This window comes from Petromyzon marinus, chromosome 2 (genome assembly GCF_048934315.1).
Source record: "Petromyzon marinus isolate PM22_M1 ecotype Great Lakes invasive population chromosome 2, UKy_Petmar_22M1.pri1.0, whole genome shotgun sequence".
Classification (NCBI taxonomy): domain Eukaryota; kingdom Metazoa; phylum Chordata; class Hyperoartia; order Petromyzontiformes; family Petromyzontidae; genus Petromyzon; species Petromyzon marinus.
Window position 1 is genome coordinate 1653139 of NC_133668.1, and position 25979 is coordinate 1679117.

Sequence of the window (25979 nt, forward strand, 5' to 3'; positions counted from 1 at the left end):
GCACTTCTGGTCCAGTGTACACGTAATGACCCAGAGTTTCCATGTGGTAAGAACGCGGGGGGAGAGAGAGGGGGGTGGGTGCCACCCATCACCAACCGCTAATGACCCTCCCCGCACGCGGTCGTATCATTTACATGACAGTTCCCGAGTATTCTCAAAATCTAATTAGACTGGCGCCAGTATAGGCCACTTGTATTTGGCTGCTATATATGTCCACGTGATGATCAGCCACTTCGTTGAGCTATCATTTGTGGTCAGGTCGCTTCTGAAAAAAAAAGAGAGCTATATACCTCAGCGGGCCCTACCTCGTAAAATAAAAAGAAGATATCCCCCATCGGTGCGGTGATGTTTCCGACTGAGGCCATGGCTGCTTAGAGCATTGACAAATGCCTTCTTCACGTTTCTGGACATGTCCGGCTAAAAATACCTCCAACTCAATACTTGTCTCAAATTCATATCAATTCCACCGCTCACCAGCCCCCATGCCACTGCAAATAGCGTTCAGCTTCCTCTCGCTGTGATCGAGGGTGAAGTGAAATCTGAAATTAACACCAGTTTTATGAATCGCCTGCACCATGTTATGGGAAGAATTCACGGAGCAACGGCAGGGGAAGAAACGTGGGTGAACCCCAGTTCAATTGTCTCTAAAGTGAAAATGAACAGTTGAGCTCCGGGCCTGGCTTTTGTTAGGAATATTATCAGTGATAGGGCTCATATTAGCGCCTGATTGGCTAGACGACTAGCATTAGTATTTGATTAGCTAATATGACGAGGGTTTGGGTTAGAGTCTGATTGACTCGCATGGTTAGTGCTTGTTGTCTGTTCATGAGCTGCCTTGTTTGGGGTAAATAGTCATGCACGTTTTCTGGCTGGCGAGTGTGCCATGTCTAATGTGAATCATACTTTTTCCCAAATACTGAATGACCCTTTGACTTTTGTTATGCGTTGACTTGAGGTGTTTACAGTGCACAATCGTAGCACTTTACTCAGTGATTCCACTCCCTTCTCACAGTGGTGTCGAGATGCCACTGACGAGAAGCCACTCACAGGAGATGCCACTCACACGAGATGCCACTCACACGAGATGCCACTCACACGAGGTGCCACTCACGCAAGATGCCACTCACACGAGATGCCACTCACACGAGATGAGACTCACACGAGATGCCGCTCACACGAGGTGCCACTCACACGAGGTGCCACTCACACGAGAAGCCACTCACACGAGGTGCCACTCACACGAGATGGCACTCACAAGTGATGAGACTCACACGAAATGCCACTCACACGAGATGCCACTCACACGTGATGCCACTCACACGAGATGAGACTCACACGAGGTGCCACTCACACGAGATGAGACTCACACGAGATGCCACTCACACGAGATGCCACTCACACGAGATGCCACTCACACGAGGTGCCACTCACACGAGGTGCCACTCACGCAAGATGCCACTCACACGAGGTGCCACTCACGCAAGATGCCACTCACACGAGATGAGACTCACACGAGATGCCACTCACACGAGATACCACTCACACGAGGTGCCACTCACAGGAGATGAGACTCACACGAGATGCCACTCACACGAGATGCCACTCACACGAGGTGGCACTCACACGAGGTGCCACTCACACGAGGTGCCACTCACGCAAGATGCCACTCAGACGAGGTGCCACTCACACGAGAAGCCACTCATACGAGATGCCACGGTGACTGGGGGACGGGTAATCACAGTCCCGCTGCGTTAACGAGGCTTCCTCGGCTAATGTATACAAGCCTCACATCATGAGCGACACAGGGTACACATTTCTCGCGCGTGTGGCTTGGAGGATGCTAAGGATTTCAGACAGAGACGCGAGGAAAGAGACTGTGGGTTTAAGAGGTCAAACCAGGACACTATTTTCTTGCGACAGATGATTGGTTTATTGGCGGTAATAATAATAATAATACAATGTATAACTCCCGCAATATCTTACATGCATAAATGTCCATGACGCTGAGGCGTGGAGTCAAGTTCACCGCCAGTAAAAAAAGCCAAGCGATATCGGTGGGGTCTTTTACGTGTCCCTCAGAGAAAGGGGAAACTTGAATGCTGTGAATATCCAGCGGGGACGGCGTTCCAGACGGCGTGGGCTGCCACGAAAAGACGCTGCCTGGCAGTGGCGATCCAGGTCCTTGCTGTAGAGAGGGAGGTTGCGACTTGCGCCGCGGAGATGCCTGCCGTGAGCTGGAGTGCAGGATGATAGCAGCGAAGAGGGGGCATGGGGTGGACGACCTCGGGTAGAGGCGCAGTGGCGGAGGCACACAAATCTGGCTGTCGCCTGATGCTGCCAGTTGTAGTTACTGGCGACACGTCGTACTCACATTGGATATGTTGTGGATTCACTCTCAAATACACCGGCGTGCTGTACTAGTGACGAATTGGCACGTTCTGTTTACGTGACAAACCTTACGAATTGGCTGTGTCGGGTGGTAGGCGGGTTTGACGACGCATTTATATTTCCATGCGATCTATCCCATGAAACCTCTATTATTGAGAGGCGCCTCCGATTGGCACGGTCGGCTACGTATGGTGCGAAAGAAGTTCAACACGCCGTACATCGGGGCGATCTTGTCGCTGGCCCTGCTGGCAATGGGGAAACCGGTGGGGGGGGGGGAGGAGGGAGTGGAAGGAGGGGAGCGAATCTGGCCGAGGATGAAAGGCACCGAGGGCGTCGCGCGCCAGATTTGGTTTGCGCCCGTCTCTTGGGGTTACTTGATGAAGATCGAACAAGAACGGAGATCGCAATGAGAACATGCGAGGCGAGAGCCAACTGCGCTGCAGGCAACGGCGATCGGTGATATCCGTGGCGGTGAGTGGCCGTAAATGACGGAGGGCCCCGAGGTTGTATTTGCAAAATCTGACGATGCAGTTGGCGTCGCTGTCGAAGGATGGGGGTGGGGGGGGGGGGTGTGGAGGGTGATGCTGATGAACATGACGTGGTTGGAGATGCATATTCTGGAAAGGAGCGTGGACACGGTGAAATGCGGTCTGGTGCGAGATCAAGACGCCTTTGGAATTGGAAGCATTCCTGGGGAGATCGTGGGCCCACAGCCACTTCTGCAAAGGTGGCGGTGTCAGCCGCAGCGGAGTGTTGTGTGACACCACATCTCTGAACGAGGCGGCCGAAAGGGAAATGTGCGGACTGTGAACAGCTGGGGCAAGATGATTCTGTTTAGACAATTTCATGGCTAACTTTAGAAAAAAGACTCTCCGGTAGTGTGCAACAGTGGTCATCCAGAACAGACCCGTACAAGACGAAATACGAAGAGGAATATGTTGCCCGCCTGTTTGTTTACACGGGAGATCCGTGGGGTGCGTGATAACGGAACGAGTACAGGGTCCACACTCTTTGGTTATTCCGGTAAAGTCACGTAGTTAGAAATCAAATAAAATTAAACAAATCACGAGGTTTCGACCGCAACACAAGCGGGTCGTTCTCAGGCAGTGGTGGAACCGCTGGTTCCCACGTGACTTTACCGAAAGGACCAAAGAGTATGTATTCCTGCAGTCACGAAAGCTTCAAATCACGATTGAGTACAGGGTCACTAGGGAAGATCGCACGGCTTACAAACGAGGTATTTGATGGTCGTAAATGAAGCGCGCTCTTCATAAAGCAAAACCAGTGCAAGCAGTTGGCGGCGAGCAATAAAGCGAGGCACAGGTGTAAAGTATACTCTGTGTTTTGGCCTAATAGGGACATAGAGAGAGGGGAGTGATGGAATGGGGGGGAAGGAATGAATCAAGCGGTAAATGATCTGCCAGGGGTACAGCAACGCGGAGGGTGGTTAGCGGGGTCAAAGGCCAACGAGTGCGACGATGGAACCCGAGTGCACAATGGAGAGAAAGTCCCGAGACGACCCTCGTCACGGCTGTGTGGGTGGAGTGGCCCTAACGGGTAGGCGCACGCTGCGAGACACTAAGACGGTGCTTTCTTAACTCATTTTCAGAGAGGGTGTGGGGCACCGTCGCCGATAAGACGTCGTCAGTGTGCGAGGGTCCGCCGCACATTTGACACCGTTGGGGGTTTGACAGCAGCACGATGATGATGGTGGTGGTGGTGGTTGTGGGGGTGTTGTGTGTCACACATTGCGCGTTGTCCGGGGGGGGGGGGGCGTAGGTCAGGGGCCTCACTAAAGGCCACCAGGGGCTCACAGCGGCCCGCGGGGCCTTGCGATGAAGAACAGCGGAGTGGAGTGTGGAGAGGCGGTCACGTGGCGCCTTGAGATGGGCCCGTGCCAAGGTGGTCCAATCGTTATCAGAGAGGGTGACGACGTTTCCTCGGCAATGTTGTACATGTGCAGCATCGTAAAACGTCAGAGAAGAAATCAGATACACGCGATTTAATCCGAATGGTTTGCATAAGCAAGCAAGCCAACTGCTGTGAAAAAAAAAGTGTACAGCAAAGACTAAGATCCCCCGTACAGACACGAACAGACCGTTGGGGCAAGTGCTGCTAGCGAGTAGCACCACCTGTGAAGGCCGGCACGGCGCACAGGCGGAGTGGTGCGGCCAGGAACACGCACGGCCGCCTTTGTCTCTCCCGCGGTATTTTTTTGCACATCGCACAAGGTACTAATTTGAGGCTGAGCCACCCTAGGGGAGGCCCAGGAGAGGGTCAGACGATCGCCATCGGTATTGGCCGTAGCGGTTTGGCTTTCCCTCCCCGCCACTCCACCGCAACTCAAGTGCACACTCAGCACTGTGCACACGCTATCCGCCGTTGATCTTGAGTTTGTATGTAACACCCTCTGTCAGGACCTTACAATCATGGAGTTATTTGTTTTATAATGGGGTTTATCCTCGTTGTCATCACCGATAAAGCCGTCTTCTCGAACGTGGCGGGAACCCCGCCTTGGACTTAATTAAATACTGTCACGAAGCGTTTAACACCAAATTATAGATCAATCCAATCACTGTAATTAACAGTGTAACAATCATTGCAATGAATTTACCATGTTAATTAGCCCAGCGGGGAACACTGCACTTTCACCATTTTATGCAGAGGTCTGAGCACAGTGCTACTCCATATATATAAAAGGCAAAGTTGTGAATGTGTGTGTCTGTTCAAAATGTTTAGCGTACTTCCCGACATGTAACAAACTGTAAATTTGCCATGTGGGTACTTTACAGACTGTACACCATGCAAAAATTAATCAAATACACTTTATTTTTTTGGGGGGGGAGCTCAATAATGCATATTTTTTTTGCACGGCAAGTGTGCTGTGACGTCAAATCTGTCACGTGACCCGCGCATGTGGAAGCGTAACGCATTGTAGTGTAGTGGTTAGCGCGCCGCGCTACGAACCCGGCGACCCGAGTTCGATTCCCGCTCACGGCCACCACCGGTGACGATTATTTCACCCGCTCCTGGGCCTCCCCTAGGTCGACTCAGCCTCAAACGAGTAACTGCTGTGGTGTGTGAACATCGCCACTGGGGAGACAAAGGCGGCCGCGCGTGGTGGATCCAAGTTCCGGGCGGAGCCGGGTAGTACAGCTAATATTGTATATGCAGATCAGTACGTATTTAGAAACTCTTCATTATTAGTCTGGGAAAATGTTTTTTGTTGTGCCAATAAATATCATTATTTAAGCATCTGTAAACCGGAGCTGTGGAAAAATCGTAGCGCGATTTCCTCGCTCCCCATCGTCAGCGCACACGGGAGCCGTTTTCACTCCCAGGGTCTCCTGCACGATCTGGGATCTCCCCGAAGTCTCCCATGCTACTCTCCCTGCCCCCTGCTCGCGTCTCCTGTGACCCCCTCCATTCATCCCACCGACGCCTCTGGGATCCGAGTGGCTATCTGAGCACAACGACCACAGGTAATGGTTCTGGGCCCACGATCTCTCCTGGAATGCTTCCGAACCCAGAGGCGTCGTGATCGACACCAGACAGCGCCCACGCTCCCAGCGTATTCATCGCTGGCTCCGCTATTTCCACCAACCAAATCAAGTTCATTGGCTATCACTCCCGACTCCACTTTTTACGTCGACAGCCACACAAACCACACCGCCAGTTCTCGGTTACTGCAAATCTCGGCGCCCTCCGTTGTTTATGTCACCACTCGTCACCACCGAAATCACCAATACCCTCTCCTTGCAGCAGTCAGGTTTCACCCTGACGATTGCAACTCCGTCTTTTTGTTTGTTCCAGATTCATCAAATGACCTCAAGAAAATCCAACGGCGTCAAACTAATCTCGCTCGTGTCATCTGCCATCCTCGGCTCAATCCCCTCGCATTTTCTCCACTGGCTCACCCCATCGCCAGCAGGGTCAGCGAAACATCGACTGCCTCCGCCACAGCGCCTCCACTTTCGGTGTTCCACCGTGTCCCTCTTCGTCCCTGTCACCCTGCGCCACCGCTCACGGTTTGGAGTCTCCGCAGCCTGAGCCTCAACCTCCTCTCCATAGCAAGGGCCAGGCCCGCCACTGATGGGCGTTGTTTGCTATGTAGCAGCACTCGCCGTCAACAGGAAATCTACGCCGACTTTTAAGAGACCCTTAAAGGCTCCACCTTTTCCCCTGGCGTTAGAGCAGTGCTTCTTAACCTTGACTGCAGCTTTGCACTGCTTGGGTTCTCAATCGTTAAAAAAGATGCATAATGTTAATAAATCCATAGAGGATTTGATTAAACGAAGTATACTAACGTGCCCGAGCTTGATTTGTCTTTCGATTATTTATCTTCTAAAAAAAAATAATCTGCCCCTGTCTCACACGAGCAGAAGAGGCATCCCGCTCTCACAGGAGGTGCAGCGTTCAGCGTGCACCACCGAGGCACTGCATTAGAGTGACACTGAGCGTGACTCCTCGTTTCACAGTCACGATCATTTATGTCCGCTATCATTATTATTATCATCACAGCAATGTCTGAGAGGGTAGCAAGTGCAAGAACCCCAGCTTAGCGATACGCAGTCAGAATAATAACGGACAGAGGGTCACGGCAAAGATGTAGCGCACCATAGTCGCACTGGTTGTTGTTGTTATTCATCGATTGAACTAAATATTGAAATATGAATGCATGCGGAGAAATGGTCGAGGTATAATTTAGTCGTCCAGTTGAGTCGACTAGATAAATATCTGGAAGGATAGACGTGCAGAGAGGAACTCAAAACCAAAAAGGCACCACCGCACGAGCCGTGGCTGTTTCGTTTTAAACATTAAACCGGGCTTATGAATAATCCCATACAATTATATTGCCTTTATTTAATGGAGAAGTACAACCTTGCGATGCATGATCTGTTTTGCAAAGGAGAACGGAATTAGCATCGGAAAGTGGCCGCTGCGGTTAGATTTTTCTAATTTATTGCTGGTACGAGCACGATAATTTTAACCTCATGCACAATCACCCCTCGATTTAATTGGCTTGCCCGGGTCTTTAACACCCCATTTGAATATATAAATGATGTTCGTGATCTGAAGAGAATAACCCAAGAGAATTATCGAACCTCTGTAGGTATCAAACTGTTGACAACCAGCTATAACCGGCATCCTTGGCATCTACCGATGTTGGATTTGGCAATGAAATCGAACAAAACGAAGACCGATCAACTTCCCCCACGTGGTCACAGGCGCACACGTCTGCCGCGTTGGACTTTGCTCTGGAGTTGCACGCACGCGCGTGGCTGGGAACACGTGGTGATTATGCGGCATGGCTGCGAGACAGCCCGTGGTCACGTCTCCGGCTGGAAACGTTGCATCGGGAAAATCTAATTTCGTTTGTCTCATCAAACGCAAGCCTGGAATCAGAGGTGCCCGTGTTCGCGTTGTGAATTGTGTTGTTGTGTCGAGGTAATTGACGCGCAAGTACATTTGTTCTTCCATAAAATGCCCCCGTTCGTCCAGTCCTCGTGTTGGGTGACGGCTTTCACGATGCTGGGGAGGGCCTTCTACTTTTGTGAAACGCAGCATGCTGTCCGAACTCCACAGACAGGCTGCGCTAGACGTCTGGCGCTGCTAAGAAGTCGTTCAAGGGATGGCGCGGGCTCACACGTGGACGACTCGAGTGTCGAGTTGATTCGATTTGTTCCACGGATTGATCCCGCGTGTTCGGCAGCCGCCCGGCGATTTGTGCACGGGGAGATCCGTGGGTGCCGCGTGAGCACAACAGCAGCAACAACAACAACAGCAGCAACAACAACAACAACAACAAAAATAAGACAAAAGACAGCCTCTCGCCAACCCGTCGATATTGCGGAGAACGAGTTCAGGGTCTTGAAGGAATATCGGGCACCTAACAAACACGGGGGGTGTTTAACGGTCGCAGACGAAGTAGACGCGCATCTAAGATGACAGCGCAAACGTCGGGTGAGATCTAGAGGCACCAGAGAAAGAGGTTAAGTTGAGGTGCGAGCGAGCTTTGTATTTTGACCCGGTTGAGTGCAGTCATAGAATCGAATGCGGATTTAACTTGCGCCTCAATGCTGCACGTAGACAAAGGGGGGGGGGGTGGGGGGGGGGGGCACGTGTCTGTTATAGAGGGAGAGAGGCCCAGCCGGCCACAGGCAGAGAAATACAAAAGGTATTTGCTGGACCTTAGACTTGAACAGGGACAGGGTTTCGAGAGCATGTGGCGGCTGGGAGGAGGACGCTGCGGGTAATTGGAGCAAGCAGGGGAGAAGGCGCGACCTCCCACCGGGGGGAAGGTTGAGAGCGCGGAGGAGCCACGGGCGAGGCTTCTCAGCGGTAGCTGGGTTAAGGTGATGGCAGAGGCGAGAGTGGTTACGCAGCTGGAGGTGACGAAGTGCAGATTCAGATTCAGTATTCTGGGGAAGATTTTGGGTAGCTAAGCAGGAGTGACAACTCCAAAGTTTCGCACTCTATTTTGCCAACTTGGTGTCAGAATTTCAATGGTTGAGCAGTCAAACAGGCGACGCTCTCGCTCAGCTTAACGATTCGATGTCAGCATTGGCCTCACTTTTGAACGTTTGGCATATTCTTTTTAAAGTTCCTGTTGGATGTGGGAGAAAACCTGCTCGTCGCACGAAGGGTTTGAAGTCCTAACGTTGTGCAGAGACAGATCAACTAGCCTGTCTGTGCCGTGCTTTCAAAACTTAAAGCAAAATTTTACTCCAAGAGTGCCCGTGGTGTCCCGTGCACTTTACTTTCAACGTATCGAGTCGCTGTGTTTCAGACACGCACCACCTTAACCCAGCCGAGTCGTTCTACAGAAATCTCTTCATATGAGACGGGGTTTTATTTTTGTTTTTGTTTAATCCTATCAACCCTGGGAACTCTAAATACGCGGCCGTAACTCATGTTCAGACGTAATAACAACTAATTTCAAACACTTCCTGGGGGTGCGAGCTCAGACGTTTCGGCCCACGAGCCAACTGCGTCGCGACAGAACCACGCTGCAGGGCGCGTAGAGGCGTCGCAGCGAACTGGCCGATGAACACGTTGGACAGGAGGAAGCGGGAACAACATCAACAGCAGCACGATGCAGCACCTACACCGAGACGCGATGAGTCGCGTATGCGCTTGTTTTATCGATGGTTTCCTCGACTCAGCAGTATTTGCCCACCCACCCAAGTGTGCTTGTGTACAAAGATAAAGACAAAAATCCACCGTATAGCCTTAACAGACTGTAGGGGCAAGTGCTGTTCGCGAACACCTATAAAGGCCGGCACGGCACACGAGGGGGTGGGTGGCCAACACCACGCCCGGCCGCCTTTGTCTCCCCAGTGGAGATGTTTACACATCGCACCAGGTACTCATTTGAGGCTTAGTCGACCTAGGGGAGACCGAGGACCGGTTCAAATAATCGTCACTGATGTTGGCCGTGAACGGGAATCGAACCCGGGTCACCAGGTGTGTAGCGCAGCATGCTAACCACTACACCACCGCTCCCCACACACACACACCCACCCAAGTGTGTGCGTGTGTGTGTGTACGCACACGTGTGAGATGTTATAATCGTTACTACTAATGACCGTGATTCGCTGGCGGCAGATCGAAAATTACTTTTGTGCAAATCCCGGTTTTTTTCGGCCTATCCGTCAAATTCAATGGCCCAACAGCGGTGGCATTATGGATTCATTTGTTTCTGCCATAATGATGATTTGGATTTTCAACCGCGAGCTGTCGGACGCCATCAATGGAGGAGTAATCGTCGCACTGCACTCATCATCATCTTCTTCTTTGGCAGTCCCTCGTCGATCGAGGAAGACTTCCTCTCACCGTGGTTCTGCGTCTTCCGCGGTGACTGGTGAGCCCAATGCGAGACGCGCAGACTCGACCGCAGTGGGTTGCGGGAGGTACCGCACAGGCCCCGGGTGGAGTACGGGTGAGTGGGTGGGTGGATGGGTGGGTGGGTGAGTGAGTGGGTGGGTGGGTGAGTGGGTGGGTGGGTGGGTGAGTGAGTGGGTGGATGGGTGGGTGGGTGAGTGGGTGGGTGGGTGAGTGAGTGGGTGGGTGGGTGGATGGGTGGGTGGGTGAGTGGGTGGGTGGGTAGGTGGGTGGGTGGGTGAGTGAGTGGGTGGGTGCGTTGGTGGGTGGGTGAGTGAGTGGGTGGGTGAGTGAGTGGGTGGGTGAGTGGGTGGGTGAGTGAGTGGGTGGGTGGGTTAGTGAGTGGGTGGGTGGGTGAGTGGGTGGGTGAGTGAGTGGATGGCTGGGTGGGTGGGTTGAGCTGCGAGCTCCTTTCGCTGAACCCGTTTGGCTTCGAGATGCAGAATGTCAGCCCCAATGCTCTGCGTCCAGTGTGTGCACACGCTGGCCCTTGAGGTTGGTTGTTTCAATCTTGATTTGAAGCTTTCGTGACTGCAGGAATCCATACTCTTTGGTTCTTTCGGTAAAGTCACGTGGGTAGAACACGAGCGATCGAGGATCGCTTGTGTTGCGATCGAAACGTCGTGATTTGTTTTATTTTATTTTATTTCTACCTACGTGACTTTACCGAAATAACCAAAGAGCATAGGTTGGTTGTTGTTGTTGTTGAGGTATCAGGGTAGCGGTGAGAGGATGGTGTGAAATGGATGTGGAATGGAGGTTTTGTATAGCACGAGATATTTGGACGGTTACTTTACCGAGAAGCACTTTCATTACGAGGCATTTTTTTCCGCTCTCTCTCTCTCCAACATTTGTTACAAAGAAAAAGAGCAAAACAGACGCCGCTCACGCTCTGCCTGCGATCGCGTGTCCTGGGTACAACGCGGAGTGAGGCTGGCAGAGTTTTTCGCGGGCTCAGCAGTCGGCTTTGATTCCTCGCAGGAATATTCGCGATTCGCGCTGATTGCCCGAGCCTGTGAACTATACACTAAGCTGCGTACAAGCTGCCGCGTTGACGTCGCCTCGAGCTCCAACGTCTGACGATGCCGTCCTCGGTCTTTCTGGATTTTCAAACCCTTGAGTCGAACAATAAACATTGTTGAGTGTGTTCACGGAGGATGGACAGTTGTGAACACGTCTCCTTTTTTGACATGCCTGCATGCGCTATATTGGTCAATAAAAACACGTAAAAAACATATTAAATCCATAAAACATTACAACATCTGCTTTGATCGTCATGTTACTCAACTCCCGCAGCCCCCATGAAACGCGATGGTAGACATCAGCGCACATCTTGAGTCAGGACCGCAACGCTCCACCGACAAAAGCCGGACCGCCAATTAGGCGAAGTGTAGATTTTACACTCCGCAGAGGTCGAATGCGAGTTGCAGGTCACGGTGTTCCAATGAATCAGATTTATTTGATCAGCTGGGGTATGTTCGGTAAGCACCCCTCCCGGCGTCGGGTATGCGAGGGGGGGGATGTCTCTCTCCCTGCTCAATATCTCACAGCCGTAAAGTGAGACGTCACACAGGTCATCTCTCACTCTAGGGTGACGGTGTCACGGCGTTATGGGTCTATATCGACGCAGCTTCAGTGGTCTGTTTGTGTGTGTGTGCTGAGTACTTATGGCACAGTAGGGGGGCACAGGTGGTGTGTCGATCAATCATCTCGGTCAGTCGACCGGTGGCAACTGCTGGATCTGCCCCGTGACCTCACTGCCAGCGGGCGTTCGACACTTCACGTGCCCTCAAAGTGCACATAGCTTGGCACAAGCGCCGTGGGGACGTCACCGCCACTTAGTGGCGAATGGCAGTTTTTGTTGTACTGCGTACATGTACGTGGAACTTCTTTCGCACCGTACGTAGCCAACTCTGCCAGTCGGAGGTGCAGGGGAAAGGGACAAACAAACAAACCACTCTCTCAATTTTTCAGTGAAGTGGAACAGGAATTCAAACGCGGGAAAATCTAGCTTCGTCTACTTTTGCAAGGGGAGCTTTGGCATGGCAGGGTGACGGTGAGACAGATGCCGGTGCAGCCACGCAGCTCCTTGAACCCCATGCCATTGCTGACAAAGCGGCGTGGACCGGCGCAGGAGTCGGCAAACCTGAAAAACAAGAATTGGACATTTTTTGGTACGAATTCGGCAATAAATAAATAAATAACACACTATTTAAAGAGCCGAAATGCACTGCGTGACGAACAACGAGACGGGTTGGTGCGTCCTTAATAACGAAATTAAACAAACCATGTCACGAAGCCAGTGAAAGAGCCACCGCATGCGGCCCCAGCGACGCGGATTGCCAAGATTCCCTGGGCCGGAGGAAGCTCTCGAGATGCCCTTACAGTGGTGGGGGCGGGGGGCTGGGGGGGGAGAAGCTTTGGCCGATTCTTGGACCACACTTGGCCAGACGACTTGGAAGAGGCGGAGGTGGCCGCGCTCTACTCCGCCGTGCGGGGAGATCGATTGGGAACCGCCGAACGTCTCGATGAAGAATAGTCCACGAGAGTGCTACGAAACCATGCACATCGTGGCGTCAGGCCTTGTCAGTGGTGCGCCTCTTCGTGAATTCGAATGACCGTGGGGCGGAACTCGCCTCTTGGCCCGCCCGTGTTGGAAATTCCACGTTCCGATGAAACAGGAGCCCGGTCTTTTGAAAAAAAAAATAACATCTATCGCAATTAATCTCCCACAATATCGTGCTTAACGTATACGACGTTTGAATGCCACTGGGACTGCGCCTTGAAGACGCCAAAGGGATCGTAATTATGGGTCGTGTAATCCCGCAACTGGAATTTTCCATCCGACTGTGAGTGGAGTGCTGTGACCACAGATGCTGTCGTGCCCAATCGAGTTGTTTATCCATAACAAGGGGCGAATGGAAGCAGTTAGAGCACTGCCCCTCCTGGCTCATCTCCAATTCACCAACCCGCACTGGACCAGCGTGGTGAAGTATGGTCAAACAACCCCAATAGACCAACATGGCAATGGGGAGGCCTGATTAGCTTGTTTATTCAAGTCTGTAAAGCACAATTATTTAACATTTAATCTTTCATCTTTCACGCGATTGATCAATCGTACTTCGTACTCTATGAGAAGAAAACAAAATTCCGGCCGAAGGCCTGGGTGGATTCCTGTCTGTCTGGGTGCCGTGCATCCAAGTTCGTGCGCGTGGTGGCATCTGCGTGATGCCTTCACTCGCATCTCGCAGCAGCGAATTGCGTTCGCGCCCGTGTCACGACTCCCAATCCCTGAAGCAGAATCTTTCGGGGTTTTTTTTGGGTATCAGAATCTTAATTTAGACCGCAGGGGGAGGACTCCGAAGGGCTGTGAAGCTCTTTATTCACAAACGTCCAGTCCGGGGCCCGGTTAGAATGCTGCATCAGCAACAATATAGAAACCGATAGGAGTGGAAAGTATTGGTAAAGGTAAGCAAGTAACTAACAATAAATAGAAAAAGTTAAACATAATTACAAAATGGGAAAAGTGCATGAATTCCTGTCGATTTTTCAACAAAAAATGCAATCTTGGGCCAATAAATTCAAACTTGGGATGCGTATCCCGCCCAAATGTGCGGGATACGCCATCATGCAACCACCATCTGCACACTATCACACCATGCAGTAGTAGAACAAAAATTGTCACAGCTAGAGCTGAAAGTGTTTTGGCTGCCTTTGTCTGGATTCCTTTCTACACAAATCAGAGAGAGAGGGAGGGAGGGGGGGATGAGGAATGGAGGTGGGGGAGGGAGATACAGGAGGTGAGGGAGGGACATACAGGAGGGTGATGAGGGAGGGAGATAGAGGAGGGAGGTAAGAATGTGTCCTGTATTATTATTTTTTGCGGCGTTTGTCTTTCATGCTGTTTAATGTCCACGTGTAGTCATTGTCGGCGTGATTTTGCGTGATCAAACTAATTCTGGGCCTGATGGTCTTTTTTTTTGGACCGGGCTTTAAACAAACGACACGCACGCGTTGTTACCGCATTAGCAGGAAAAAAAAACACCAAAGCAAATCAACGTCTTGTTAATGATACAATGGGCGGTCTCGTTCACGTTGTGTTCAGCTGTTGCCCCGAAAGCTGCCGAAGGCGTGCAAGGCAAGCGCTGTTCAAGATGCCACGCAGCGCAACGCGGGCTTTTGTACCCGCAAATTGACTTCGTGTGAGATAAACGCGCTCTGTTATGTCCGGGCAGTGAGCAGCCTTTGTGAATAACCAAGCTGGAGACAATTGATGGACCGGCCCTCCGTCGCTGGGGAGACGTGGTGCAGCCTTTAAGAGCAAATGATGGAGATTGCGTCTGAGGCCCATCGACACGAAACCCCGAACCTCAATTCACTCTCAAGTGCTGTCCCACCCCCGGTGTGTATGCATCATACCTGTCAGGTGTGACGCACTGTGACGGGTGTGATGCACTGTGACAGGTGTGACGCATTGTGACAGGTGTGACGCATTGTGACGGGTGTGACGCAATGTGACGGGTGTGATGCACTGTGACAGGTGTGACGCACTGTGACGGGTGTGACGCATTGTGACGGGTGTGACGCACTGTGATGGGTGTGACGCACTATGAATGGTATGACGCACTGTGACAGGTGTGACGCACTGTGACAGGTGTGACGCACTGTGACAGGTGTGACGCACTGTGAATGGTGTGACGCAGTGTGAATGGTGTGACGCACTGTGACAGGTGTGACGCACTGTGAATGGTGTGACGCACTGTGAATGGTGTGACGCACTGTGACAGGTGTGACGCACTGTGACAGGTGTGACGCACTGTGAATGGTGTGACGCAGTGTGAATGGTGTGATGCACTGTGACGGGTGTGACGCTCTGTGATGGGTGTGACGCACTGTGATGGGTGTGACGCTCTGTGATGGGTGTGACGCACTGTGACAGGTGTGACGCTCTGTGACAGGTGTGACGCACTATGACAGGTGTGACGCACTATGAAAGGTGTGACGCACTGTGACAGGTATGACGCACTGTGACGGGTGTGACGCACTGTGACAGGTGTGACGCACTGTGACGGGTGTGACGCAGTGTGAATGGTGTGACGCACTATGACAGGTGTGACGCACTATGACAGGTGTGACGCACTATGACAGGTGTGACGCACTGTGAGAGGTATGATGCACTGTGACGGGTGTGACGCACTGTGACGGGTGTGACGCACTGTGACAGGTATGACGCACTGTGACGGGTGTGACGCAGTGTGAATGATGTGACGCACTGTGACAGGTGTGACGCACTATGACAGGTGTGACGCACTGTGACAGGTGTGACGCACTGTGACAGGTGTGACGCACTGTGAATGGTGTGACGCAGTGTGACGGGTGTGACGCACTGTGACAGGTGTGACGCACTGTGACGGGTGTGACGCAGTGTGAATGGTGTGACGCACTGTGGCTCATCACTTGTTGCTGCGATGCGTATTTCTTGTTTCTGGGCGGGACGCGTTACAACCCAAATACCCGCACCTCCGATTAGCACAGTTGGCTACGTACGGTGCGAAAGAAGTCCAACGTGCATTAATGCGTACATTGGGGGAGGTATGCAGAGCACAACCGCGAAACACCTACGCGGTAGTATGTGAGTATGAAGAATCAGGTGTCCATGTGTTTTTGTTACACGGAAAGTCCTATTTAGCCAGTTACCCAGCAAGTTTGCGAGTGAGATCCGTGGTGCATCAGCACGAGAACAACAACAACAACAATTAGAACATGAACGTGATACGTACAGAGCTGACTGGAGTTCAAACATAACTCACAAACACCCCGTGAAAGACCCAACGCAGAAGATCCCCCTGGATTTGATCTTTCGCGAAGCTCATGACCCACCCTGAATCCCATCCACTGCACAAACCCATGGCAGCAGCAGCATCAGATACCGGATGATGCACAAGTGGGAAATTAAAAACTCTCCACTAGTGTGGAGACTGCGGCAATCCAGGACAGACCGTGCAACGTGTAACGACGCGATGCGATGCCCCGATGCACAAATGCGAAGGAGACATCGCAGCGATACACTGCGCTTGCTCCTGCCGCGGTTATCCGGCTTGACCACCTGAATGTGACTTTGTCGTTCTGCAGCTACATCGACATCAGACGCACGGAAGAAGAAGAAGAAGCAGACTTGTACAGGCAACAGCGGTACAGGTAAACATAGTGCTTTCAAAAAAGCTGAACGATAACAATATTAACAAAATAAACGGGCACATTTGCACCAAACACAAGCATATTGAACCATAAACAAGCACGAGGTTAATGACCGATTGGACTAGGAGATGTGTGTGTGCTGCTGGTACGCACCAGCGGGTGTCTGTGTGTAACCGGCGCTGCCTGTGTGGTGTGTGTGTGTTCTCGTGTGCCCTCCTGTGCTGTTGGGGGGTTTCTGGTATTCGCCAGGTGGTTAAATGTCGAGGCTGTTCTCATTTTCTAGATCACTTGCCTCTTGATACAACATATCGGAATCCAAGTGTGGTTTTGTAGTCATTAGAACCACGTGTCTCTTCGCCTGGAATATTGAAACCGTACGATGGAATTGGTTTTGACAATAAAAGTTGGTGAGACGATGTTTTGACGTGCGAACTCTTTTACCATTATACAAAGACAAAGATTCCCCGTGCAGCCTGTAACAGACTGTTGGGGCAAGTGCTGTTAGCGAGTAGCACCTATGAAGGCCGGCACGGCACACGAGGGGGTGGGTGGCCAGCACCACGCCCAGCCGCCTTTGTCTCCCCAGTATTGATGTTTATACACCGCACCAGGTTCTCATTTGAGGCTGAGTCGACTTAGGGGAGGCCCAGGACCGGTTTAGATAATCGTCACTGATCTTGGCCGTGAGCGGGAATCGAACTTGGGTCGCCAGGTTTGTAGCGTAGCGTAGCGCTAACCGCTACTCTACCACTCTCCAATTATACAAGCAGTGGGGAGGTCTTGGATATTTAGATAACGGAGCACATGGAAAGCATGCCTTCATCAAACTCATGGAATGAATCATATGAAGTTATTTATACGCACTTGAATGGTTGAAATCGGCAAGTGTGGTAAATGACTGAGTCGGCATAAAAATAAATAAGTCCACAAGGACAGATTCACTTGCTGCTGCTGCTGCTGCTCGGGTGGATGTTAAAATGTTGTCACGGACACGGGCAGTTGGGAAGGTGAAGGCTGATGACGCACTCAATTCATTCAACCACTCCGTGCTTCCTTACACACACACAAATGACAAATCGATTCACAAATGCCATTGTTGGGTCTCGAGGATTTTGTGCTGAATTGTTTCCCTGTTCATTTTTTTCATACCATCACCAATGACTCAACGCCTGCACCTTTCTGCACGCAGGCGCAAGGGCGATGTGAATGTAACGGATGTATGATCACAGAGCAGGGCCTTCTAACGGCATTCTCAGTGTGCTCCTGCATCTCTACACACATAGATATACATGCTATTTCATTTAATGCTCAAACGTAGATCGACGCGGTGATTGAAATTCCACATTATTATTGTGGGGGGCAGTTCTGTCCGTAAGACAACCACTGTTTATTTCCCCACAAGGTGCTACTCATTTTAACCAACATTGGAGGGACAACCTTTCAACGAGGACTCGAGCACGCCAACTGATGAAACAAGCCCAACTGGAGTGGGGTATAGGGGTAAGGACTGAATATTTTCAGCAGCCGATGTAGATGCTTGGCCTGGAATTAAAGTTCGTTTTGTTTTTTAAACCAGGTGAAAACTCTAAGAGACCAGCAGAGTATGTCACGCGTTCCACTCTAGCCTCTCACATTGTATGTGCACATGAGGATTTGTACCGATATTGTCGTGCTGCAATATATCTAAAGAGCAATGATCCAGGTCATCTCCTCTCTGCTTGGGAATTGTAATCCGTTAAGACTAAACTAAATTATAAACTAATCTTTGGTTTTTTCGGTAAAGTCACGTAGAAATAAGAAAAAATCAAATTACGTAAGAAAAAATAAAATTACATGACTTTACCGAAAAAAACAAAGATTAATTCCTGCAGTCACGAAAGCACCAAATCGAGTTAAAATTATAAACTATTTTTATTTCATTTTACCAGGTAAGGCCCACTTAGTTATATTTTGCTCTTTTTCAGAAGCGACCTGGCCACGAATGATAGCGCAACGAAGTGGATTTAGCAGCCAAAAACTCTAGACGCACGTTTCTTAATGTGGAGGCGGAAAACCGGAGGACCCGGAGAAAAATCCACACGACCACGGGGAGAGAGACACGCAGACTCCAAATTGACATGCGCCAGGGTCGGGATCGAACTCACGACCTCCTTTATACCAGGCGAGTTAGTTAACATCTCCTAGCCACCGTGACTTGACTATAAGAAGGGAGGGTCTCAGTTTTCAGAGGGAGAAGCACCCCCCCCCCCTCACCCCCGAAGGCACTCAGCTACCTTCACAGCCACATGGGAACCCAGGCTACTCGAGTATGGGGCAAATCACTTATCTAGGTCATTTGGTCAATGGTTACGACTTGGGGTCGAGATTTAATTTAAGGTTGGTCTCTTTTTTTGGTCCTGCCCTTACCATTTTGTTTTCAAACAAACAAAAACATCTTCTTTGGTTCTTTCGGTAAAGTCACGTAGAATGAGAATAAAATAATAAATTGATAAAATAAAATAACACAATGATATTCTACGTGACAGTCTCACTCCAGCGCTGTCCTCCAGACAGTCTCGTCCCCTTCACCTGATGAAGGCCGCTTGTGTTGTGGCCGAAACGTCGTGAGAATATTATTGTGTTATTTTATTTTATCAATTTATTATTTTATTCTCATTCTACGTGACTTTACCGAAAGAACCAAAGAAGATGAATCCATGCAGTCACGAAAGCTTTAAATCAAAACAAAAACATCGTCTAATTTGTACAATTTTGTCCACTCCATTAACCCGAAGTGCAACATTAAAACTCATTTCTCCATTGAAGACTCGTCTCTTCAGAACTGCTCTTCGTGTTTAATTTGTTGACGTTCCCCCGCGCATCCGATTAGAGCGGTTGGCTGTATACGGTGTGAAAGAAGTTCAACATACAGAACACACATTACCAATAGGTTTGCATGCATTTCGCGCACATTGTATATTATTGTTTCTCACTACGCATGATGCTGGTGTTTAATTTAGAATCCATGAATCGATGTGCATGGATGTGCGCACGAACTACCCTAGCAGGCAGTGTGAGTTCGCGCCAACATTCGTTGAGGCGTCGATATGCCAGATGGACGCATGCACATGCCTGGCAGAACTTCAAGTATCATTATTATTATTGGGAAAATTGGCAGAGTCATGCTCGTAAGAAATTCTCTACATGCACGGTGATATCTGTGCGTCTACAGCGATGTTGTCTCTGTGCACCTCCGTGCTGAGCGTTGCCACGATCCTGAAAGTCTCCAGCTCGAATGTCCCTACACTTCTGCTTTGAGTGGTTTGGCAAAGCCTGCATTGATTACTCCGTAATTGACTTTGGTCTCAGATAATGAGCTGTGAGCACAACAGCATGAGGGGGAGGGGGGAATTTGTGGCTCAGCAGGCGCTGATAGTGAAACTGAAGAGTGGAGTGAGGTGTCGGCAGTGTCCAAAACGCAGCTACGGCGTGTGAATTTCCCAGCGTTTGTTGTCTATCCGAAATGAAAGTGGTCACCGATACCCTGCTGACCTCTTGCCTGTCTCGGCATCTTACGAGCGCTCTCAGCACCGACCCAGTTTTGGGGCGTTTGGATCACACCGTCGTCTGGCGCAAGTTCCCCAGGGTGATGACGCCACTGTTTTAGCATCCTGCAGCTGTACCGCCACTCTGCCTCTCACGGGCGTCCAAGCCTAACCCTCCTTCGGCCCAGCTCAGCCTGCGATGCCCGTGCCCGTGCTTCGCTTGCAAACATTTTTTTTGCAGGATCCCTTTTTGAAAAGAAGGTTCAAACAAAAGAAGCCGTGCTTGTAGCGCGCTGTGGCACCGAGGAGACGCTCCCGGAGCGAGGTGAGATTGATGGGGTGTGTTGCACTATCAGAAAGGGTTTCTTTTTTTAAGGAATTCATGAAAGTGTTTCGGCTTTACGGGTTTCCCACACAATGGGTGTCAGCTTGATTCGTTTTTTGAGTGATATATACAGTGAGGGAAAAAAGTATTTGATCCCCTGCTGATGTTGTACGTTTGCCCACTGACAAAGAAATGATCAGTCTATAATTTTAATGGTAGGTTTATTTGAACAGTGAGAGACAGAATAACAACAACAAAAATCCAGAAAAACGCATGTCAAAAATGATATAAATTGGTTTGCATTTTAACGAGGGGAATAAGTATTTGACCCCTCTGCAAAACATGACTTAGTACCTGGTGGCAAAACCCTTGTTGGCAATCACAGAGGTCAGACGCTTCTTGTAGTTGGCCACCAAGTTTGCACACATCTCAGGAGGGATTTTGTCCCACTCCTCTTTGCAGATCTTCTCCAAGTCATTAAGGTTTCGAGGCTGACGTTTGGCAACTCGAACCTTCAGCTCCCTCCACAGATTTTCTATGGGATTAAGGTCTGGAGACTGGCTAGGCCACTCCAGGACCTCAATGTGCCTCTTCTTGAGCCACTCCTTTGTTGCCTTGGCCGTGTGTTTTGGGTCATTGTCATGCTGGAATACCCATCCACGACCCATTTTCAATGCCCTGGCTGAGGGAAGGGGGTTCTCACCCAAGATTTGACGGTACATGGCCCCGTCCATCGTCGTGAAGTTGTCCTGTCCCCTTAGCAGAAAACACCCCCAAAGCATAATGTTTCCACCTCCGGTGGGGATGGTGTTCTTGGGGTCATAGGCAGCATTCCTCCTCCTCCAAACACGGCGAGTTGAGTTGATGCCAATGAGCTCCATTTTGGTCTCATCTGACCACAACACTTTCACCCAGTTGTTCTCTGAATCATTCAGATGTTCATTAGCAAACTTCAGATGGGCATGTATATGTGCTTTCTTGAGCAGGGGGACCTTGCTGGCGCTGCAGGATTTCAGTCCTTCACGGCGTAGTGTGTTACCAATTGTTTTCTTGGTGACTATGGTCCCAGCTGCCTTGAGATAATTGACAAGATCCTCCCTGTAGTTCTGGGCTGATTCCTCACCGTTCTCATGATCATTGCAACTCCACGAGGTGAGATCTTGCATGGAGCCCCAGGCCGAGGGATATTGACAGTTCTTTTGTGTTTCTTCCATTTGCGAATAATCGCACCAACTGTTGTCACCTTCATACCAAGCTGCTTGGCAATGGTCTTGTAGCCCATTCCAGCCTTGTGTAGGTCTACAATCTTGTCCCTGACATCCTTGGAGAGCTCTTTGGTCTTGGCCATGGTGGAGAGTTTGGAATCTGATTGATTGATTGCTTCTGTGGACAGGTGTCTTTTATACAGGTAACAAGCTGAGATTAGGAGCACTCCCTTTAAGAGTGTGCTCTTAATCTCAGCTCGTTACATGTATAAAAGACACCTGGGAGCAAGAAATCTTTCTGATTGAGAGGGGGTCAAATACTTATTTCCCTCATTAAAATGCAAATCAAGTTATAACATTTTTGACATGCGTTTTTCTGGATTTTGTTGTTGTTTTTCTGTCTCTAACTGTTCAAATAAACCTACCATTAAAATTTTAGACTGATCATTTCTTTGTCAGTGGGCAAACGTACAAAATCAGCAGGGGATCAAATATTTTTCCCCGACTGTATATCTATAAAAAATAATAAATGAAAAGCGATTGTGTCTGCAGAGCAATAGCAACTAGTTTTGCTCATAAATGTTACAAAAACAGTGGCACGGCGTGTGTGTGTGTGTGCATGTGTGTGTGTGCACGTGGCCTCAGGGTGCACATAGCCTGGCACAAGCGTCGTGGTGACGTCACCGCCACTTAGTGGCGAATGGCGGTTGTTGTTGTTGTTGTTGTGCACGTGTGTGTGTGTGTGTGCGCACGTGTGTGCACGTGTGTGTGTGCGCACGTTTGTGTGTGTGCACGTGTGTGTGTGTGCACGTGTGTGTGTGTGCACGTGTGTGTGTGTGTGCACGTATGCTTGTGTGCACGTGTGTGTGTGCGTGTGGGCAGCGGTGGTGTAGCGGTTAGCGAGCTGCGCAACAAACCCGTCAACCTGAGTTCGATTCCCGTTCACGGCAACATCAGTGACGATTATTGAACCGGTCCTAGGCCTCCCCTTAGGTCGACTCAGCCTCAAATGAGTACCTGGTGCGATGTGTAAACATTTCCACTCGGGAGACAAAGGCGGCCGGGCGTGGTTCTGGCCACCTACCCCTTCGTGTGCTGTGCCGGCCTTCAAAGGTGCTCGCTAACAGCACTTGCCCCAACAGTCTGTTAAGGTGTGCGTGCACACTTGCAATGATGAGCGAGCCTTCGAGTCTGAGTGCGGCTTGACTTGGTGATCCGTGGCAGTTGTGGTGGCTCTGGCTCAGGAGATGTCGATACGCAAGCCTGTTCCCAGATGCATTAGGCACCTTAACAGTTGCAATTACTAATTTGAAAGCGTGCGACGTCCACAGCATGTTGTCAGCGTGTATACGTGCGTGTCTGTGTCTTTGTGTGGACAGATGGAAGATCAATATACCATCCTATTCACGCATTGTACGTTTCCATATAGGGCACATTACATATATACAGGGTGCTTCAAACAAATGTTCACACTTACATGGGACTATCGTTTTTAATGGAAAAATAACGGATAATACACTGTAGCGTGATAACAAATGTATGTTATTAGCTTCAACACGTGCCTGGCATCTTCTCCCGGTGGTCTCCAGAGGCCGCAGGCACAGTTATTGTGGCATTGTCGAAAATTCTCAGAAGTGTTAAACAAAATAGTTTAAGCACCCTGAGTAATAAATGCGTGTCAACCATATTCATTCATTCCAACTGCCAGACTATAATTGCATCGCGGCTGGAATGAAAGATAGTTGAAGATTCAACAACCTCGAACCACTGCAATCCCACCCCTTCAGGAGATGTCCACGACGGGTGTTGAAATCGTCAATTATTTTGAGTATTCGGTTCTTGTTTGTCGTCAACCAAAGCGGTTCCACGTTGTCGCACAGCGCCGAGCAAAACAAATGTCGGTCGGCAGTCGTAGATTAACATCGCTTTTCTCCAAAATGATTAAAACGTAGATTGTGCTCTCACGTGAACACTTAGTCAGCAGGGGCGAGCGGGGTTGGGGGTTTAACAATCATGAAAATAAACACGGCCTTCTGGAACGCACTGATATTACCGCAGCACGTTTTTACCACGACCTCCTTCCGTCCTTCCCCCCCCCCCCCCCCCAAGATGGCATTGGGAATAAGCTGAGAAAAAAAAGGAAAAGAACATCCCGCGGCAGCTGCTGTCACAATTTTTCTGCGAATCGTGACGCGCGGCGATATAAATCGGTGCGGAGGGAAATCCACGTTGATGAGAAGCGTGCAGTTTGCATCCGCTGCCGATGTGACCCAGATCCAGAAGCGAGTGCTCGTGTGTCTTTCATCAAAACCCCCAACTCCCCCTACTTTCAACGCGAGCAATGAGCCTCGTTGGTCATGGAGATGAACATAATTTAGCCGAATGCTTTCATCGCCGGATAGTTTTTTTTTCCCCCCAGTTTATTTAAAGAAAAGCACACGCATTTGGTTACTTTTGGAGACATGAATGAAAAAGCTCAGAATAATTTGTTCAGGGCTCTTAAGAACGTCACATGGTGATTATGCGGCATAACTTTCACGTTCATCAGTAATTGTCTATCCACTGCGGTTTGAGGGTCTCCCCATTCCATCAGCATCCCGTTCATGCGATTTCACAATCCATCCCGCTGCTGCACGTGACCTAATCTCATCACACCACCTCTGTGCTAGTAACCCTAATTGTGTATATTCTTTCATTTTTTTCAGGATGATTTCATTCTGTTCCTCTGCACATTGCTAAAAACGTCTCGAGGCTGAATACAAACGAAAGGGCAACGCTTATCGTCACTGACTGCCACGTGCTGGAAATTCCGTAAACCCATGGTGGGAGTGGCTTTCCTCGAAGTGTTACTGATTTATCAACCCCAAGGTGGATTATGGGCCGAGTAAATTGCATACTTACTTACACTTGTGCCGTGTAGCAGGTAATAGTCCGACGAGGCTGTGGTGCCAGTCCACGCGCTTTCAATCTGTCGAAGTATGAAGGCACACACAGACACATCTGAAGAGCCCGGCGCACCATACAACACACCTTGCACGCGTGCGTGTGTTCATGTGCTATGTACTGTGTTGATCTTTGTCGGTTTCGCTGTCACGGATAATTTTGGTCCCAGTCATGCAGTGAAGTTCAAATGCCTTTTCTATCTCATCTGGGGAATAGACGGGCTGACAGTGTGGCATTTACCAAACATGACATTGATCTCGGCTGAAGGCAGCGCTTGCCATCCATGTGGGATATGTATTGGCTTGATAGGGACGTGCACGTACCCATAGACGCACCGCTCAGAGACCCATAGACTCACCGCACAGAGACCCATAGACTCACCACAGACACATATAATCACAACACAGATACCCATAGACTCACCACACAGAGACACATAGACTCACCGCACAGAGACCCATAGACTCACCACAGACACATATAATCACAACACAGAGACCCATAGACTCACCGCACAGAGACCCATAGACTCACCACAGACATATATAATCACAACACAGAGACCCATAGACTCACCGCACAGAGACCTATAGACTCACCACAGACACATAATCACAACACAGAGACCCATAGACTCACCACACAGAGACACATAGACTCACCGCACAGAGACCCATAGACTCACCACAGACACATATAATCACAACACAGATACCCATAGACTCACCACACAGAGACACATAGACTCGCCACACAGAGACCTCTAGACTCACCGCCCATTATTATGTGCTCCACAATTTGGGTTGCATGGCCACAAGTGACAATTGTCTTTGTCATGCCCGAACCAGAGGGACGGGAATGCAGAGGTTTTGTTTCAGTAATGCACCAGTGTTGGACTCAGAGGATGCTATGGTAATGCAGCCAACGACAGTGAAATCCAATTATTCACTCAAACATTTGCCCGTGTCATCTCAAATTTGGAAAACCAGACGGGAGTCTTTCGCTTACAAAAGTAAAGTCACGAGCAACCACTTGGCCACACTATTTTGAAATACATTAGTTTTACACTTTGAAGCATTGGCTATAATAAAAATGTTTCTAAAGAAGTAATTCATTCCGCGTGATGATACTGACTCCAGTCACATTAGCACGGGGCCGACAAAGTTTCCTGCCGTAACCTGAGAGGCACCGGTAATTCGTTTTCAACGACCGATTACTAAATTATTATCACGCTGAGAATTAATTTCGTGCATTAATAATATGTTTTTTTAAATATGCTGAATTTACGAGAACTGAAATGGGTGCTTGGACCACAGTGTGCTGCTGGGGTAGGTGGTAATGGGGAGGGATGCAGAGACAGTGCTCAGTGTCTGCTCTTCCCCGCTGAGTAACGAGCATGCACGACGCGGCTTGCTCCCGTCACCCTGTGTCTGCAGCGCCCCGAAATCGGGCCGCACGATGCAGGGAAAGAGAGAGAGGGAGAGACACGGATTAACCCCCCCCTCCCCCCCA

At 49.9% G+C, this 25979-nt stretch overlaps 1 long non-coding RNA gene across 1 annotated transcript in view; it reads left to right on the forward strand.

Moving 5' to 3' along the window:
- LOC116949728 (uncharacterized) overlaps positions 1–18907 on the forward strand; it is a 70774-nt gene extending 51867 nt beyond the window's left edge. The window contains exons 3-7 of the long non-coding RNA XR_004403946.2: positions 10193–10330; positions 14508–14674; positions 16405–16470; positions 17873–17970; positions 18435–18907. This is a non-coding gene — a long non-coding RNA (uncharacterized LOC116949728). The remainder of the gene's footprint in view (positions 1–10192; positions 10331–14507; positions 14675–16404; positions 16471–17872; positions 17971–18434) is intronic.
- The last annotated feature ends 7072 nt before the right edge of the window (positions 18908–25979 follow it).